Source organism: Chiloscyllium plagiosum, unplaced genomic scaffold (genome assembly GCF_037043375.1).
Source record: "Chiloscyllium plagiosum isolate Xiang-an unplaced genomic scaffold, Cpla_swu_hap1 HiC_scaffold_27, whole genome shotgun sequence".
NCBI lineage: Eukaryota > Metazoa > Chordata > Chondrichthyes > Orectolobiformes > Hemiscylliidae > Chiloscyllium > Chiloscyllium plagiosum.
Window position 1 is genome coordinate 56,590,554 of NW_028270165.1, and position 16,963 is coordinate 56,607,516.

Consider the following 16,963-nt stretch of genomic DNA (forward strand, 5'->3'; position numbering starts at 1 on the left):
AGGGACAGACAGACAGATAGTTTGGACTAAACTATTGAGTTGCTGCTTTCTCTCACACCATCCCCGCTTCCTCTCAACTCACAACTTGTAATGCTCCATCCCTGGGGGAGATATACTCTCGGTAGAAGAGCTGCGTTTTGGGCACAGAAGGGTCTTTAAGTAATAGACCTGAAGGTATTTAAAGCAAGTCCTGTCAGCCATAGTTCCCATTGCCATGTGGATGGAGCAGGAGGTGAGTATCAAAGGGTTTGTGTGTGTGTGTGTGTGTATGCGCGCGTGTGTGTGTGAATGAGTGTGGGTACTGTTAGAGTCTCAGTGTCAGTTTTGATCGATTAACCACAGTCCATCACCCCCACACCGTCCCTCAACCAGCCAGACTGTCGTAGATTCTAGGAGCAAGGCCTGTCTCTCATGGATGAGCGGGAGTGTATGAAATCATAGAGAAAGCTGGGACCCACTGGAATTGTATCCCTTCCTCAGTATCTCTATGTTTTTTCTTAACTTTTGTTTTTCTGACTTTTCTCCCTTTTCTCGCTCACTCTGTGTCTCTCTTTCTTCTTGTCTTCCACTCCCATCCGTCTGTCCCATGGGTTCAGGAACATAATTGCTTGAAGTTTGCGTCACCTACTGACCCTGATCACTCCCTGTACGAAAACGTTCTTCCTAATGTCACTTTTACTTCTTTCCCTCGTGATTTTAAAACTCTGCTGAATCGTTGTCGATCCTTTCAGGCGTGGGAGCATTTGCACTACATTATTCCTGTGTCTAGACCCTCATGACTTGAAAAACGTCAATCAGGCCAGCTTTCAACCTACTGTTCTCCAAGGAGAACTGTCCCAACTTTCCAATCTACCTTCATTGCTGACAATCCTCATACACGGCACCATTAACGTCAACCTGTTCAGCGCTATCTGCAATCACTTCACTTCCCCGCTTCCTGAAATTTCGCGCTCACAATTGAGCAATAATGCAGTTGGAGGATTCATTCAGAGTCGGACTGCGCGGGCGAGCGATGTGCAACACTTTGAGAAGTGTTTCTTTTTACCCTGTTCGCTGTAATGGGAGCTCGGCCCCATCCCTATTTCAGGAAGTCCGATCTTGTTTAATAAACGTGCTTTTGGAGAAAATTGCGCCTGCGTGTCGGCACAAGACAACTTCCGAAATGAGGGCTCGTCCGCGTTTCGAACCTGGAATTTCTCGCACATCCACCCGCATGTAGACCCGAAGTGAGAATCATACCGCGAGACCAACGAGCCACAGGCCTTTCCAGGCGCGCGCTGCCCTGACCCCGGATGCTCCAAGCGCTCTCCCCCGAAGCAGCTGAGACTTGCTCAGTGTGAGATACGTTTGAGTTGCTCCAAGAATCGCAAGCAGCAAAGAGAGTCCACAACATTTGCTTCTCATTCCGTCTCCCTGCGCCCAGGACGCTGCTGTTTGTCTCGATCCCAGTAACTGGACTCTCTCCACTGGCGGATAATTAAACCATTTTGTTTCTACTTGCAACCTGTTCTGGGGGAGGGCAGAGCCCATTCGCTCGTCCGCCTTCTCTCAATCACTTGGGATGGGAGACGTCAGTTACACTAATGCGGAGGAAATGGGCAAGTTTTAACTACATTACAAAGGTCTGTAATCAAAGAGACAGCAAGATGCTGTGCTGGTGGGACAGAGCGAAATGGACACCGGAAACTGTTCCCTCAGGTAAATTCATATCAGTGCATTTGTGTGCAGCCTGCTCGGTGCTCAGAATTCGTCTTCACACAGCAATCCTGCAGAAAGACTTTTCTAACACGGGCGTCTGTTTCTTTGCTGCGAACGGGCAGCAGTGAACATCTGAGCCCCAACTGTCCCAGATGAAGTTGAAAATGAGCCATTGTTTATCCCTCAGCCGCTCTGTCCGAGGGACAGGGAGAGGGGCGGCATAAACGCGTGACGTCATTCCGCCGCAGCCTGAAGCTGTTCAGTCCATCATTTCCATCCGACTCTCTGTCACTTGTATCTCTCCGAGGTGATTCGCAATCGGTGATATGTGTCCTAACCATGGGAACTGTGTCTGTATGGTGATGCTGCTTTCGAAATGCTGATCGTCCTGTCATTCATCTCTGAACCGGAGTGGGGAATTATTGCAGGGAATGAATACGACCGCAAATAATGTGGCTTTGCGGCTCAGTGGTTAACACTGCTGTCTCAGAACGGTACCTGAATTCGATCCTACCCTTGTGCGGCTTGTTTGTGTGGAGTGTGTTCAATCCCCCGTGTCTGCGTGGGTTTCCTGCGGTGCTCCGGTTTCCTTCCACAGTCGAAAGATGTGCAGGTTAGGTGGATTGACCATGCTAAACTGCCCCATAGTGCCCAGAGGTCGGTGGGTTAGGCGCATCAGTCAGAAGTAAATTCTGGATCAGTGGTGCTGGAAGAGCACAGCAATTCAGGCAGCATCCGCGGACAGGCAAATCGACGTTTCGGGCAAAAGCCCTTCATCAGGAATAAAGGCAGAGAGCCTGAAGCGTGGAGAGATAAGCTAGAGGAGGGTGGGGGTGGGGAGAGAGTGGCATAGAGTACAATAGGTCAGTGGGGAAGGAGATGAAGGTGATAGGTCAGGGAGGAGAGGGTGGAGTGGATAGGTGGAAAAGGAGCTGGGCAGGTCGGACAAGTCCGGACAGGTGTGGGGATCGAGTTGCTGGAGGTTAGAAGCTAGGATGAGGTGGGGGAAGGGGAAATGAGGAAACTGTTGAAATCCACATTGATGCCCTGGGGTTGAAGTGTTCCGAGGCGGAAGATGAGGCGTTCTTCCTCCAGGCGTCTGGTGGTGAGGGAGCGGCGGTGGAAGAGGCCCAGCACCTCCATATCCTCGGCAGAGTGGGAGGGGGAGTTGAAATGTTGAGCCACTGGGCGATTTAGTTGATTGGTGCGGGTGTCTCGGAGATGTTCCCTAAAGCGCTCTGCTCGGAGGCGCCCAGTCTCCCCAATGTAGAGGAGACTGCATCTGGAGCAACAGATACAATAGATGATATTAGTGGATGTGCAGGTAAAACTTTGATGGATGTGGAAAGCTCCTTTGGGGCCTTGGATAGAGGTGAGGGAGGAGGTGTGGGTGCAGGTTTTACAGTTCCTGTGGTGGTAGGGGAAAGTGCCAGGATGGGAGGGTGGGTCGTAGGGGGGCGTGGACCTGACCAGGTAGTCACGGAGGGAGCGGTCTTTGCGGAAGGCGGAGAGGGGTGGGGAGGGAAATATATCCCTGGTGGTGGGGTCTGTTTGGAGGTGGCGGAAATGTCGGCGGATGATTTGGTTTATGCGAAGGTTGGTAGGGTGGAAGGTGAGCACCAGGGGCGTTCTGTCCTTGTTGCGGTTGGAGGGGTTGGGTCTGAGGGCGGAGGTGCGGCATGTGGATGAGATGCGTTGGAGGGCATCTTTAACCACGTGGGAAGGGAAATTGCGGTCTCTAAAGAAGGAGGCCATCTGGTGTGTTCTGTGGTGGAACCGCTCCTCCTGGGAGCAGATACGGCGGAGGCGGAGGAATTGGGAATACGGGATGGCATTTTTGTAAGAGGTAGGGTGGGAAGAGGTGTAATACAGGTAGCTGTGGGAGTCGGTGGGTTTGTAGAAGATGTCAGTGTCAAGTCGGTCGTCACTGATGGAGATGGAGAGGTCCAGGAAGGGGAGGGAGGTGTCAGAGATGGTCCAGGTAAATTTAAGGTCAGGGTGGAATGTGTTGGTGAAGTTGATGAATTGCTCAACCTCCTCGTGGGAGCACGAGGTGGCGCCAATGCAGTCATCAATGTAGCGGAGGAAGAGGTGGGGAGTGGTGCCGGGGTAATTACGGAAGATCAACTGCTCTACGTCGCCAACAAAGAGACAGGCATAGCTGGGGCCCATACGTGTGCCCATGGCTACCCCTTTGGTCTGGAGGAAGTGGGAGGATTCAAAGGAGAAATTGTTAAGGGTGAGGACCAGTTCGGCCAAATGAATGAGAGTGTCGGTGGAGGGGTACTGTTGGGAACGTCTGGAGAGGAAAAAACGGAGGGCTTGGAGGCCCTGGTCATGGCGGATGGAGGTGTAGAGGGTTTGGATATCCATGGTGAAGATGAGGCGTTGGGGGCCGGGGAAACGGAAGTCTTGGAGGAGGTGGAGGGCGTGGGTGGTGTCTCGAACGTATGTGGGGAGTTCCTGGACTAGGGGGGATAGGACAGTGTCGAGGTAGTTAGAGATGAGTTCAGTGGGGCAGGAGCATGCTGAGACAATGGGTCGGCCAGCGTGGTCAGGCTTGTGGATCTTGGGAAGGAGGTAGAACCGGGCAGTGCGGGGTTCCCGGACTATGAGGTTGGAAGCTGTGGGTGGGAGATTTCCTGAGGTGATGAGGTTCTGTATGGTCTGGGAGATGACGGTTTGGTGATGGGGGGTGGGGTCATGGTCAAGGGGGCGGTAGGAAGAGGTGTCCTCGAGTTGGCGTTTGGCTTCAGCGATGTAGAGGTCAGTGCGCCAGACTACCACTGCGCCCCCTTTGTCCGCTGGCTTGATGGTGAGGTCAGGATTGGAGCAGAGGGATTGGAGGGCTGCGCGTTGTGAGGGTGAGAGGTTGGAGTGGGGGAGGGGGGTCGACAGGTTGAGGCGGTTAATGTCCCGGCGGCAGTTGGAAATGAAGAGGTCGAGCTTTTTACCACAGTCAGAAGTCAATGTCCGGTCTGGGCGGGTTACTCTTCGGAGGGTTGATAAGGACTTGTTGAGCAGGACGGCCTGTTTCCGCAGTGTAGGGATTAGAATTCGAATTGTTTCAACTTCACCAGCTCATTCCCATTTCAGAGAAGAGGTGTTAGGATTCAGTTCAGAGCAGACTGGCGGAAAGCAACTCAAATCTCCACAAGCACTTCCCCTCAATTGTGTAAGTTGGACCAGTGTTTAGTGACATATTCAGCTCAGATGTTCGAAGATTTGGGAAGCAGAGGCAAAGGCAAGATATAGAACAGAGTACTGTTACAAAGGGAAGCAGTAGCAGACGATAGTTTCGATCGAGGGACATGAACCCAGCACCCTCCCGCTGCGACACTACTTTCCCACGCGGAGTGTTTTCCACAGATCCCTTCAGCCTTTTGTCTGGCGTGTGGCATGCACGTTCGAGCCTGATGTCAAAGATCTCCACTGCTGTCGTGTAATATGCTGTTTCGCGGACGTATGGAGGCTGTGTAAATATAAACTCATTTCTAAATTCCCACATTCTGTTGGTCGAACTGTGATTTCACACTGAATCACAACATGTGTCACAGCGCAGACGGAGGCCATGCGGCCCACCTTCGATCTGCTGGTTGCGCACTGTTAGTAAACGTGTGTCTCAATTCGTATTTCCGTGCCTGTTTTGTGTAAATCTGCACATCTGAACATGACCACCGAATTCCCTTTCGGGTCCATTGAATCTTCCTCTTTGTCAATGTCAGATAGGGATTTACTGACACGAACCACTCCCTGTACGAAAACGTTCTTCGTCATGTCACTTTTACTTCTTTCCCTCCTGACTTTAAAATTCTGCCGAATCGTTGTGGATCCTTTCAGGCGTGGGAGCATTTTCACAACATTATTTCCTGTGTCTAGGCCTCTCATCATTTGCAAGGCTTCTGTTCTCCGTGGAGAGCAGTCCCAATTTTCCAATTTCGCTTCATTGCTGACATTCCTCAAACACCGCATCTCTGGCAAGTCGGAGTAGTAGAAGACCCAAAGCGAGATTCATACCCCTAGACCAACGAGCTAGATACCAGGCGCACCCCATCGCCCATACCCGCCCCACCTCTTGAACAAGCTGAGACTTGCTCAGTGTGAAATACATTTGAGATTGCTCTTAGAATTGCAAGCGGCAAACAGTTTCCAGAACAGCTGCTTCTCATTCTGTCTCCTTACTGCTGTTTGTCCCGTCCCCAGGAACCGGGCTCTCTCCACTGTCAGATAATTCAACCGTTTTGTTTCTAAACATTTTTCTGATACCCAGGTGGCCAGTGATAAGCACTGCCCTCCTCAACATAGGGTACAGAGAACAGGAGAAGACCACAAAGAACTCCACGAGTGTGTCACCTCAACTGTGCACATTGGGCCAGTATATCCATGTGAAATATTTATGTTGAGTTTTTTGGGAAGCAAATGAGAAGGCGAGGTGCAGAACAGAGCGCCCTTAGACAGGAAAGCTGCTAAAGACGACATTGCGTGAATAGGAGAGAATAGGACATGGCGGATTTCAGGCCTGAAAATCATGGAACTGTAGGTGGGGCTGTCGGGTCTTCAAGTGGAAAATGAGGTGTTGTTCTTCCATCTGGAGCTGAGCTTTGCTGGAACACTGCTGCAAGCCTGAGACAGAGATGTTGGCCAGGGAACAGGGTGGCGTGTTAAAGTGGCAGGAAAGCAGAGGGTCAGGGCCTTTTTTTGCGGGCAGAATTGAGATGTTCTGCGAAACCGTCACCCAGTTTATGCTTCATGCTACTTTGCGGAAACGACACTGTGAGCAGCGAATGCAGTAGACTAGGTTGTGGCAAATGTGCAGGCAAAGTGCTGTTTGACCTGGCAGGTATGTTTGAGCCCTTGGATATTCAGGAGGGAGCAGGTAAGTGAGCAGGTGTTACACATTCGGCGGTTGCAGTGGAAACTGCCTTGGCACTATGGGAGGTGGGTGTGGGGTGTTGCGAGCGAAGGAAGAGTGGACCTGAGGTGTAAGCCCTGCCCATTTACCTCCTCTCATATATAAATCCGTGATGTTGGAAGAACTTTCCAAAGAATGATTCAGTACCACGTGACTCATGAACTAATTAGTATTCATGTTCCGGGGCCAGCATCATTATTGTGTCACAGCAGCTGCAGGCCATCACCGGGGGCTCGCCCTATGACGTCACGGTGCAGCTGGAAGCCCCGGGACAGTTTATCAAAGAAACCCCCGTATCGGGAAGCACTGAGATAGCTAACTACTGTCAGTTTACAAGGGAACACATCTCCACATTACACAGCCTCGAGGCAAGCTTCCCGTCCTTCCACTTAAAGTTCAAGAGCCCTCAAACCGAAATTCCCCAGGTACATTTGGAAGAATTTTTTCCAGGTGTTCGCAAAGTATATCTATGAGCACTTTGTTAAAGTTTGAATTTTGCGAGTGTTGAAATTTTGTGCTTTTGAGCGAAATCACAGTTCGAAGAAACAGAATGTGGTAATTTAGACAGAGTTTGTATTTGCGCGTCAGCGATATGTCTGCGGGTGCGTGATGGGAGCATCACCCAGAAGGGAAACCATTTCTCCTGTTCACTCAATGTCCTCTTTAGCAGCTTTCCCGTATAACGGCGCACTGTTCTGCACCTCGCCTTCTCATCTGCTTCCCGAAACACATCGACATATGTCTTTCACATTGATACACAGGCCCAATGTGCACAGTTGAGGTGACACACTCGTGCAGGTCTGTGTGGTCTTCTCCTGTTCTCTGTTGAGGAGGGCAATGCTTGTCACTGGTCACTCAGGTGTCAGAGAAAAGTTTAGAAACAAAACGGCTAAATTTTCTGCCAGTAGAGAGGGCCCGGTTCCTGGAGACGGGACAAACGACAGCAGGGAGACAGAATGAGAAGCAGCTGTTCTGGAAATTCTTTGCCTGACCCCATTAAAAACAGACAACTTCGCAACTGGAGGGAGAACAGCAAACAGACCGCCCCGGGGCGGGCTTGAACCATCAACCTTTCAGTTAGCAGCCGAACGCGCTGACCAATTGCGCCACAGAGACAAGGAGCCACGCCCCTTTCCACATCGCTTAGGGGAGGCTATTAGTGAATTCATAATTCAGCTTGCCCATCCGAGAATTACATTTGTCGTCTATCAGTTTTACTTTTCCATAATAAAGCCTGGGAGATTTATTGTGGAGATACGGGGACAGTCTGAAGACACATCCATGTCACGAGGAACTAGCTTTCTTACTCCGGGGCCGTCGCCCTTCGAGCCTTTCAGTGTTTTGCCTGTTCCCGAGTTCTCTCATTGGCTCGGAGGCGAGAAGGGGTTTGAATTCCTGATGTGCAGGAACGACAATTCTTTCAATGTCTCAGATCAGTTCATGTCCCGAGAATATCAGAGTCAATCTCCCGGCCTTTTCAACAAGGGGACGGTGTCTGCACTGTCTCTGCTCAGTCGGACAGTTCATCTTTCATTCTCCTCTAAATATGCTTCCCAAAGAGTTTCCAAAGATTCACAAAGCTGGAGACTGGGATTTCTGTTTTGCTTCATGAACATTTTTCCATTTCCTAACTGACAATATTTTGCCCAAACCTCTTCCCAATTGTACGCCATGATTCATTTCCAGGGATGAGGAATTTCCAGTTTGGAGAGACATTCCCAAGGTTGGGAATGTTCGCTTTGGAGCATAGAAGGTTAACTGGAGATTTCCTGGGGTTTTGGGAGAAGAAGCGGTGGGAATGGGCAGATTAATGATTAGACGAACCAATTGCCACTGACCAGAGTCAGATACCAGGGGACAGGGATTGAAATTCTTGAATGAAAAGCAGCACTTGTGCCTAATAAACACAGAGAATACTGCAGAAAGCCAACAGGTCGAGCAGCATCTGTGGAAAGGTAAACAGAGCTGACGTTTTGAGTCTGTACGTTGTTTGTTCAGAACCCGAGTTTCCTGCATGGCAATCAATTCCCAGACATGAGAAAACGGGACTTTATTGAGACGGGTTTTGTGAAGTTTGAGCGATAATGTAACCAACAGGAAGTCATTTAAAATCGCCAGCGAAGAAAGCATCGTCAGCAGGTTACCACCCTGGGCGGGGGAGTCCCAAAGGATCTCTACGCCAACACCTTAAGTGTTCGGCCACAACTACACGCCCAAAGTTGTGGTGTAAAATTTCTCATGGAATTGTTCTAAAAGGAAAGGTGAGTACTGGGCTTGTCCTGTCCGCGCCATAGCCCCAGCGTATCCTGTTCCCCTGGATTTGATCAGGACAGAGGAGGCTGATGGGAGATCGAACTGAACGACACACATGGATGAGAGATAGAGCGGGTGGGAAGGATCCATTTTCATGCGTAGAGAGATTAATAATCAGGGCCGAAAATAAGGAGCCACTTCAAGAAATTTGGGGTTCATTCAGCAAAGCCAATGTAGAACTGTTCACAGAAAACTGTGATGAAAGTTTCTCGAGTTATTTTGATGATGCTAATACAATCGATAGGATGAACGTAGATTGGTAAATGCATTTGGTGACAGTTCTGTTCTCGCCCCGTGAGCGAAACCTGGATCTGAAGGATTCTGTTTTCTCCGACAGGAACTGTCAAATCTGCAGAGTTTCTCTTTTTGTCTCGGCTTCTCCGTATCCGCAGTCCCTGACGTTCGACATTAATTCAATTCAGAAACCCCTTTGTGGAGAAGATTTCCGTTTGGGGAACATTTTCCTGACCCCACTAAAAGCGCACAGCTTCGAAGCCAAGGAAGAACAGCGAACACACCGCCCCTGGGTGGGCTCGAACCACCAACCTTTCGGTTAACAACCGAACGCGCTGACCAATTGCGCCACAGAGACAGGCGAGGGCCTGGGCTGCGCCATCGCTTAGGGGAGGCTATTAGTGAATTCATAATTCAGCCTCCCCGCCTAGAATTACAATTGTCCTCTATCAGTTTTACTTTTTCATAATAAAGCCTGGGAGATTTATTGTGGAGACACCAGGGACAGTCTGATCCCACACATCCATGTCAGGAGGAACTAGCTTTCTTACTCCGGGGCCGTCGCCCTTCGAGCCTTTCAGTGTTTTGCCTGTTCCCGAGTTCTCTCATTGGCTCGGAGGCGAGAAGGGGTTTGAATTCCTGATGTGCAGGAACGACAATTCTTTCAATGTCTCAGATCAGTTCATGTCCCGAGAATATCAGAGTCAATCTCCCGGTCTCTTTAACAAGGGGACGGTGTCTGGACTGTCTCTACTCAGTTGGACAGTTCATCTTTCATTCTCCTCTAAATATGCTTCCCAAAGAGTTTCTAAAGATTCACAAAGCTGGAGACTGGGATTTCTGTTTTGCTTCATGAACATTTTTCCATTTCCTAACTGAGAATATTTTGACAAAATCTCTACCCAATTGTACCCCTTGCGTCATGTCCAGGGATGAGGAATTTCCATTTTGGAGAGACATTCCCAAGGTTGGGAATGTTCGCTTTGGAGCATAGAAGGTTAACTGGAGATTTCCTGGGGCTGTTGGTAATGATGGGAGAAGAAGCGGTGGGAATGGGCAGATGAATGATCAGAAGAATCAATTGCCACTGACCAGAGTCAGTTACCAGAGGAAAGGGAATGAAGTTCTTGAATGAAAAGCTGCACTTGTGCCTAATAAACACAGAATACTGCAGAAAGCCAACAGGTCGAGCAGCATCTGTGGAAAGGTAAACAGAGCTGACGTTGTGAGGCTGGTACGTTGTTTGTTCAGAACCCGAGTTTCCTGCATGGCAATCAATTCCCAGACATGAGAAAACGGGACTTTATTGAGACGGGTTTTGTGAAGTTTGAGCGATAATGCAACCAACAGGAAGTCATTTAAAATCGCCAGCGAAGAAAGCATCGTCAGCAGGTTACCACCCTGGGCGGGGGAGCCCCAAAGGATCTCTACGCCAACACCTTAAGTGTTCGGCCACAAATGCACGCCCAAAGTTGTGGTGTAAAATTTCTCATGGAATGGTTCTAACAGGAAAGGTGAGTATTGGGCTTGTCCTGTCCGCGCCATAGCCCCAACGTATCCTGTTCCCCTGGATTTGATCAGGACAGAGGAGGCTGATGGGAGATCGAACTGAACTACACACATTGATGAGTGATAGAGCGGGTGGGAAGGATCCATTCCCATGCGAAGAGAGATTAATAATCAGGGCCGAAAATAAGGAGCCACTTCAAGAAATTTGGGGTTCATTCAGCAAAGCTAATGCAGAACTGTTCACAGAAAATTGTGATGAAAGTCTCTCGAGTTATTTTGATGAGGAGTGTTGATGATGCTAATACAATCGATAGGATGAACGTAGATTGGTAAATGTATTTGGTGACAGTTCTGTTCTAGCCCTGTGAGCGAAACCTGGATCTGAAGGAATAAAAGGGACATTAACAACATCGATCTGAAATTGGATACGTGACAAGAAACAGAGCCATCATTAACAGTTGGCTTTTGAACTGGAGAAGGTTTCTCGTGAAATTAGCTTGCGGCTTGAGGTATGCAAGGTCAAGATAATTTAGGTAAAACACGGAAACGCTGTCCTCATTAGAAGACAGTGAAAGGATTACAAGACGCAAATTAAACAGTTTCGATAAGTGATCCAGGGGACTGGGAAGATAAGTATTATAAACTGTGAACAACAAAGTTCTGGAGCACAACACTTACATTCAAAGGCCGAAAATATCCAGGTCTTGATTCATCAGATTGCATTGTGGGGCTTTTCTGCAAAACATCCACTTGCAATGTCCGACAAAAGAGTGACAAAACCCATCCCTGTCAGCCCAGGATAGAAAATCCGAAGGGATGAACTTTTGCTGATTTTTTGAAGATTCACAAAGCTAACAGTTGGGTTTTGGTGATTGTTTCCTTTCCACTCCCAGGAGCCGCAGTGGTTGAGGCGGTGAGTTGGGGAAAGTAAAACGTGCCCGTGAGAAGCGTGTGGGGCAATTTCAGCTTCCCCTCATCTGACAGCGCTGTGACGTGACTCTGATGTTCTCAGGGACACTCACTGACGCGAGACAGTGAAAAGATTCTCATGCCCGCAGATCGGGAATTCAAACTGTATACCGGTTTCAGGACAATGAGAAAGATTAATTTGGGTGTGTGAAGAAGCTGTGAGCTGCATTTCAAACAGGTCGGTGGAGTCAGATGCGTCATCCATTGCGCCCCGACCCTGTGAATATCTAACGCCACCATGCTGCAGAGCTCTGACGTTAACACGGACATGCGCACCAATGGGAACCTTCACAAGGTGAACAACCAAAGATAATCACCGTCACTGATTCCCTTCCACAGGCCCAATTTTGTGAAGCAGTATCTTTCACTGGCAAAGGAAATACCCTTGTCCTCAGGTGCCTGCTTCATTTCGATCACGATTTCATGCCCCTCACTGTTCTAGTCTCATTTCCAAACACTTTGTTCATAGATTCAAAAGAAGCTCTGCGGGTATCTGCTTGTTCCACCCGAACAGGCAGTGGGTTGCAGATTCCCACCAATCCCAATGTGAGTGAAATATTTTTCCCCCTCCACTGATTTGAATCTTAAAGAAGAAGCCGGGGAGCAAGTTCCCTTTCTTTTCGACGACATTTCTCATTTTGTAGTCGGCAGGGTTCACACCTGCGTGGGGAAACCGCAATGGATTTCAAGTCCATCGCATTAACCACTCGGCCCACGAATACAGAACCACACTGACAGCTTCACTTCCCAGGTCTGTCTGCCTGTGGAGCTGAGAAAGAGTGAATCATCGCAGAGTTTGTTTGAATCCAATCACACAGTGATTCGAAAGGGTTAAATATCTGCACACGGTGTTTGCAGATATTTAGGTGTTTCATCCCAAAAGATGAAATGAACTTTCAGGTAAAATAAAACTCGAAATTGCAGGAGGAACTCAGCAGGTCAGGCAACATCTGTGGAAAGAGAATCAGAGGCAACATTTCTGGATTCTGTTTTCTCCGACAGGTACTGTCAAACCTGCCGAGTTTCTCTTTTTGTCTCGGCTTCTCAGCATCCGCAGTCCCTTACGTTGGACATGAATTCAATTCAGAAACTCCTTTGTGGAGAATATTTCCGTTTGAGGAACATTTTCCTGACCCCATTAAAAGCACATGGCTTCGAAGCCAAGGAAGAACAGCGAACACACCGCCTCTAGGTGGGCTCAAACCACCAACTTTTCGGTTAATGCCGAACGCGCTGACCGATTGCGCCACAGAGACAGGCACCGACATGGGCTGCACCATCGCTTAGGGGAGGCTATTAGTAAATTCATAATTCAGCCTCCCCGCCTAGAATTACAATTGTCGTCTATCAGTTTTACTTATCCATAATAAAGCCTGGGAGATTTATTGTGGAGACAATGGGGACAGTCTGAAGACACATCCATGTCAGGAGGAACTAGCTTTCTTACTCCGGGGCCGTTGCCCTTCGAGCCTTTCAGTGTTTTGCCTGTTCCCGAGTTCTCTCATTGGCTCGGAGGCGAGAAGGTGTTTGAATTCCTGATGTGCAGGAACGACAATTCTTTCAATGTCTCAGATCAGTTCATGTCCCGAGAACATCAGAGTCAATCTCCCGGCCTCTTCAACAAGGGGACGGTGTCTGGACTGTCTCTACTCCAATCCCATGCATAGGGAGATTAATAATCAGGGCCGAAAATAAGGAGCCACTTCAAGAAATTTGGGGTTCATTCAGCAAAGCTAACGTAGATCTGTTCACAGAAAATTGTGATGAAAGTCTCTCGAGTTATTTTGATGAGAAGTGTTGATGATGCTAATACAATCGGTAGGATGAACGTAGATTGGTAAATGTATTTGGTGACTGTTCTGTTCTAGGAGAAAGTGAGGTCTGCAGATGCTGGAGATCAGAGCTGGAAATGTGTTGCTGGAAAAGCGCAGCAGGTCAGGCAGCATCCAGGGAACAGGAGAATCGACGTTTCGGGAAAAAGCCCTTCTTCAGGTTTCCTGAAAAAGGGCTTATGTCCGAAACGTCGATTCTCCTGTTCCCTGGATGCTGCCTGACCTGCTGAGCTTTTCCAGCAACACATTTCCAGGACAGCTCTGTTCTAGCCCTGCAAGCGAAACCTGGATCTGAAGGAATAAAAGGGACATTAACAACATCGATCTGAAATTGGATACGTGACAAGATACAGAGCCATCATTAACAGTTGGCTTTTGAACTGGAGAAGGTTTCTCGTGAAATTAGCTTGAGGCTTGAGGTATGCAAGGTCAGGATAATTTAGGTAAAACACGGAAACGCTATCCTCATTAGCAGACAGTGGAAGGATTACAAGACACAACCTAAACATTTTCGATAAATGATACAGGGGATAGGGAAGATAAGTAATATAAACTGTGAACAACAAAGTTCTTGAGCACAACACTTACATTCAAAGACCGAAAACATCCAGGTCCTGATTAATCAGATTGCATTGTGGTGCTTTTCTGCAAAACATCCACTTGCAATGTCCTACAAAAGAGTGACCAAACCCTTCCCTGTCAGCCCAGGATAGAAAATCCGAAGGGATGAACGTTTGCTGATTTTCTGAAGATTCACAAGGCTAAGACTGGGTTTTGGTGATTGTTTCCTTTCCACTCCCAGGAGCCGCAGTGGTTGAGGCGTTGAGTTGGGGAAAGTAAAATGTGCCCGTGAGAAGCGTGTGGGGCTATTTCAGCTTTCCCTCATCTGACAGCGCTGTGACTTGACTCCGATGTTCTCAGGGACATTGACTGACGCGAGACAGTGAAAAGATTCCCATGCCCGCAGATCGGGAATTCAAACCGTATGCCGGTTTCAGGACAATGAGAAAGATTAATTGGGGTGTGTGAAGAAGCTGCATTTCAAACAGGTAGGTGGAGTCAGATCCGTCATCCATTGCGCACCGGCCCTGTGCGTATCTAACGCCACCATGCTGCAGAGTTCTGACGTTAACACGGACATGCGCAGCAAGGGGAACCTTCACAAGGTGAACAACCAAAGATAATCACCGTCACTGATTCCCTTCCACAGGACCAACTTTGTGAAGCAGTATCTTTCACTGGCAAAGGAAACACCCTTGTCCTCAGGTGCCTGCTTCATTTCGATCACGATTTCAAGCCTCTCACTGTTCTAATTTCATTTCCAAACACTTTGCTCACAGTCTCAAACGAAGCTCTGCGGGTATCTGCTTGTTCCACCCGAACAGGCACTGGGTTGCAGATTCCCACCAGTCCCAATGTGAGTGAAATACTTTTCCCCCTCCACTGATTTGAATCTTAATGAAGAAGCCGGGGAGCAAGCTCCCTTTCTTTTCGACGACATTTCTCATTTTGTAGTCGGCAGGGTTCACACCTGCGTGGGGAAACCGCAATGGATTTCAAGTCCATCGCATTAACCACTCGGCCCACGAATACAGAACCACACTGACAACTTCACTTCCCAGGTCTGTCTGCCTGTGGAGCTGAGAAAGAGTGAATCATCGCAGAGTTTGTTTGAATCCAATCACTTCACAGTGATTCGAAAGGGTTAAATATCTGCACATGGCGAGTCGCGGTGTTTCATCCCAAAAGGTGAAAAGAACTTTCCGTTCAAAACAAAACTAGAAATTGCCGGAGGAACTCAGCAGGTCAGGCAACATCTGTGGAAAGAGAATCAGAGACAACATTTCAACATTCTGTTTTCTCCTACGTTTACTGTCAAACCTGCCGAGTTTCTCTTTTTGTCTCGGCTTCTCGGCATCCACAGTCCCTTACTTGAGACATGAATTCAATTCAGAAACCCCTTTGTGGAGAGGATTTCCGTTTGGGGAACATTTTCCTGACCCCATTAAAAGCGTTCAGCCTCGAAGCCAAGGAAGAAATGCGAACACACCACCCCTGGGTGGGCTCGAACCACCAACCTTTCAGTTAACAGCCGAACGTCCTGACCAATTGCGCCACAGAGACAGGCATGGGCCTGCGCTGCAACATCGCTTAGGGGAGGCTATTAGTGAATTCATAGTTTAGCCTCCCCTCCGAGAATTACAATTGTTGTCTTCCGCGCAGTCTTGCGAGGGATCACGGCTTTCTTAACTTGACTTGTGCAAAAATGCCCGATTAAACTTCTCAAAAAGAACCTTCGTTAAACGAGGCTGGGCTTACTGGAGTACGAATGGACAGGAAGTGAAATGATTGGAGATAGCATTGAACAGGTTGACGTGTTTCCTTCCCTAATTTTCTTATCCCTCTGCCAATTGGCACGTGGCTTGGGCAGTAATGTTATTACACACACTGGAGCAGTGGGATTTGAACCTGAGCCTCAGGGCTCTATGGGAGACTTCAGCTTCACCACAAAAAAAACTCTACTAGATAGGTTCTCTTCTGTTGAATGCGAGGAAACAGCTTCCTCCTCAACATGAGACACAACCACTGTACCCTCCGTGCCCATTACAATAAATTGAGCCGCCTCCTGTTGAATGAATGAGTGGGAACCCCTCTCCGAGCTCCAAGAAGCGGGGGGCCCGGCTGGAGGCTGGATTTGCTCAAGGCTTGTATCTATTAACTTATTTAAATGGTACCTCCTCTATGGGAGTATGGTTTACATTAAAACCGGAGGGTCATGTCAGAGTGTTTGTTTATATTTAGCAGTTGTAGTTGGTAAAATACACTCCCTGGAGGAGCACCTTCTATGATGCTGCATTTCTTGCCTCCTGCCCTTACCCCATTTGTTATCTCTCAGCTCGATTTTACATTTTCAGTCAAATTTAATTTCACATTAATCAGCCTTCGTATTCACTGTGTATTATTAATTAATCTGTTGGATTGTTGTAAAACAAAATTAACGGTGTAATTTCATTTATGTTGTCTGAGTTTGACATTGAATGTGCAGGTGTGAATGCCAGTAAGTTGTAAAAATAAATCAAGAACTTGTGCTTTTGAAACAAAAAGACGAGTTCAATGATATTACTGGCATTGTCTCCTTTGAGGATGATGATTATAGTCTGACCAACAAACCATTTCATGCAGTCACCCAGTTTAATTAAAGTCTTTTGGAAAATAATTCTGGCAGGCAAAGATTTATACAACCCAAAATACGGTTGGTAATCATGTATATTCTTATCTTTTAAGCCGTAACAGATGGCATTGCGTGGCGGTTTGAGACTGAAGCTTCGCTGGAAAGAATGTAGATTGATGAGGGAAGTCAAAATGGCAGAGTCTGGGGCCACAATCTATCAGTCTGGCTTGATTGCATGAGTGGTGGTTCTTCAAAAGCACCTTCCAAGTCATGACCTCAACCACCAAGAACAGACAAGTGTGAACACAGGATTCCGACTGCAAG

The 16,963-nt window shown here is 48.2% G+C and overlaps 1 protein-coding gene and 1 non-coding gene across 2 annotated transcripts in view; both read right to left on the reverse strand.

Annotated features, from left to right (window-relative positions):
* The window catches only part of LOC148144204 (uncharacterized), a 443,218-nt gene that overhangs the window by 206,890 nt on the left and 219,365 nt on the right, over positions 1-16,963 (reverse strand). The window lies entirely within an intron of this gene.
* Positions 9,442-9,515, reverse strand: trnan-guu (transfer RNA asparagine (anticodon GUU)). Its single transcript has one exon. It is a non-coding gene; the product is annotated as a tRNA-Asn (tRNA).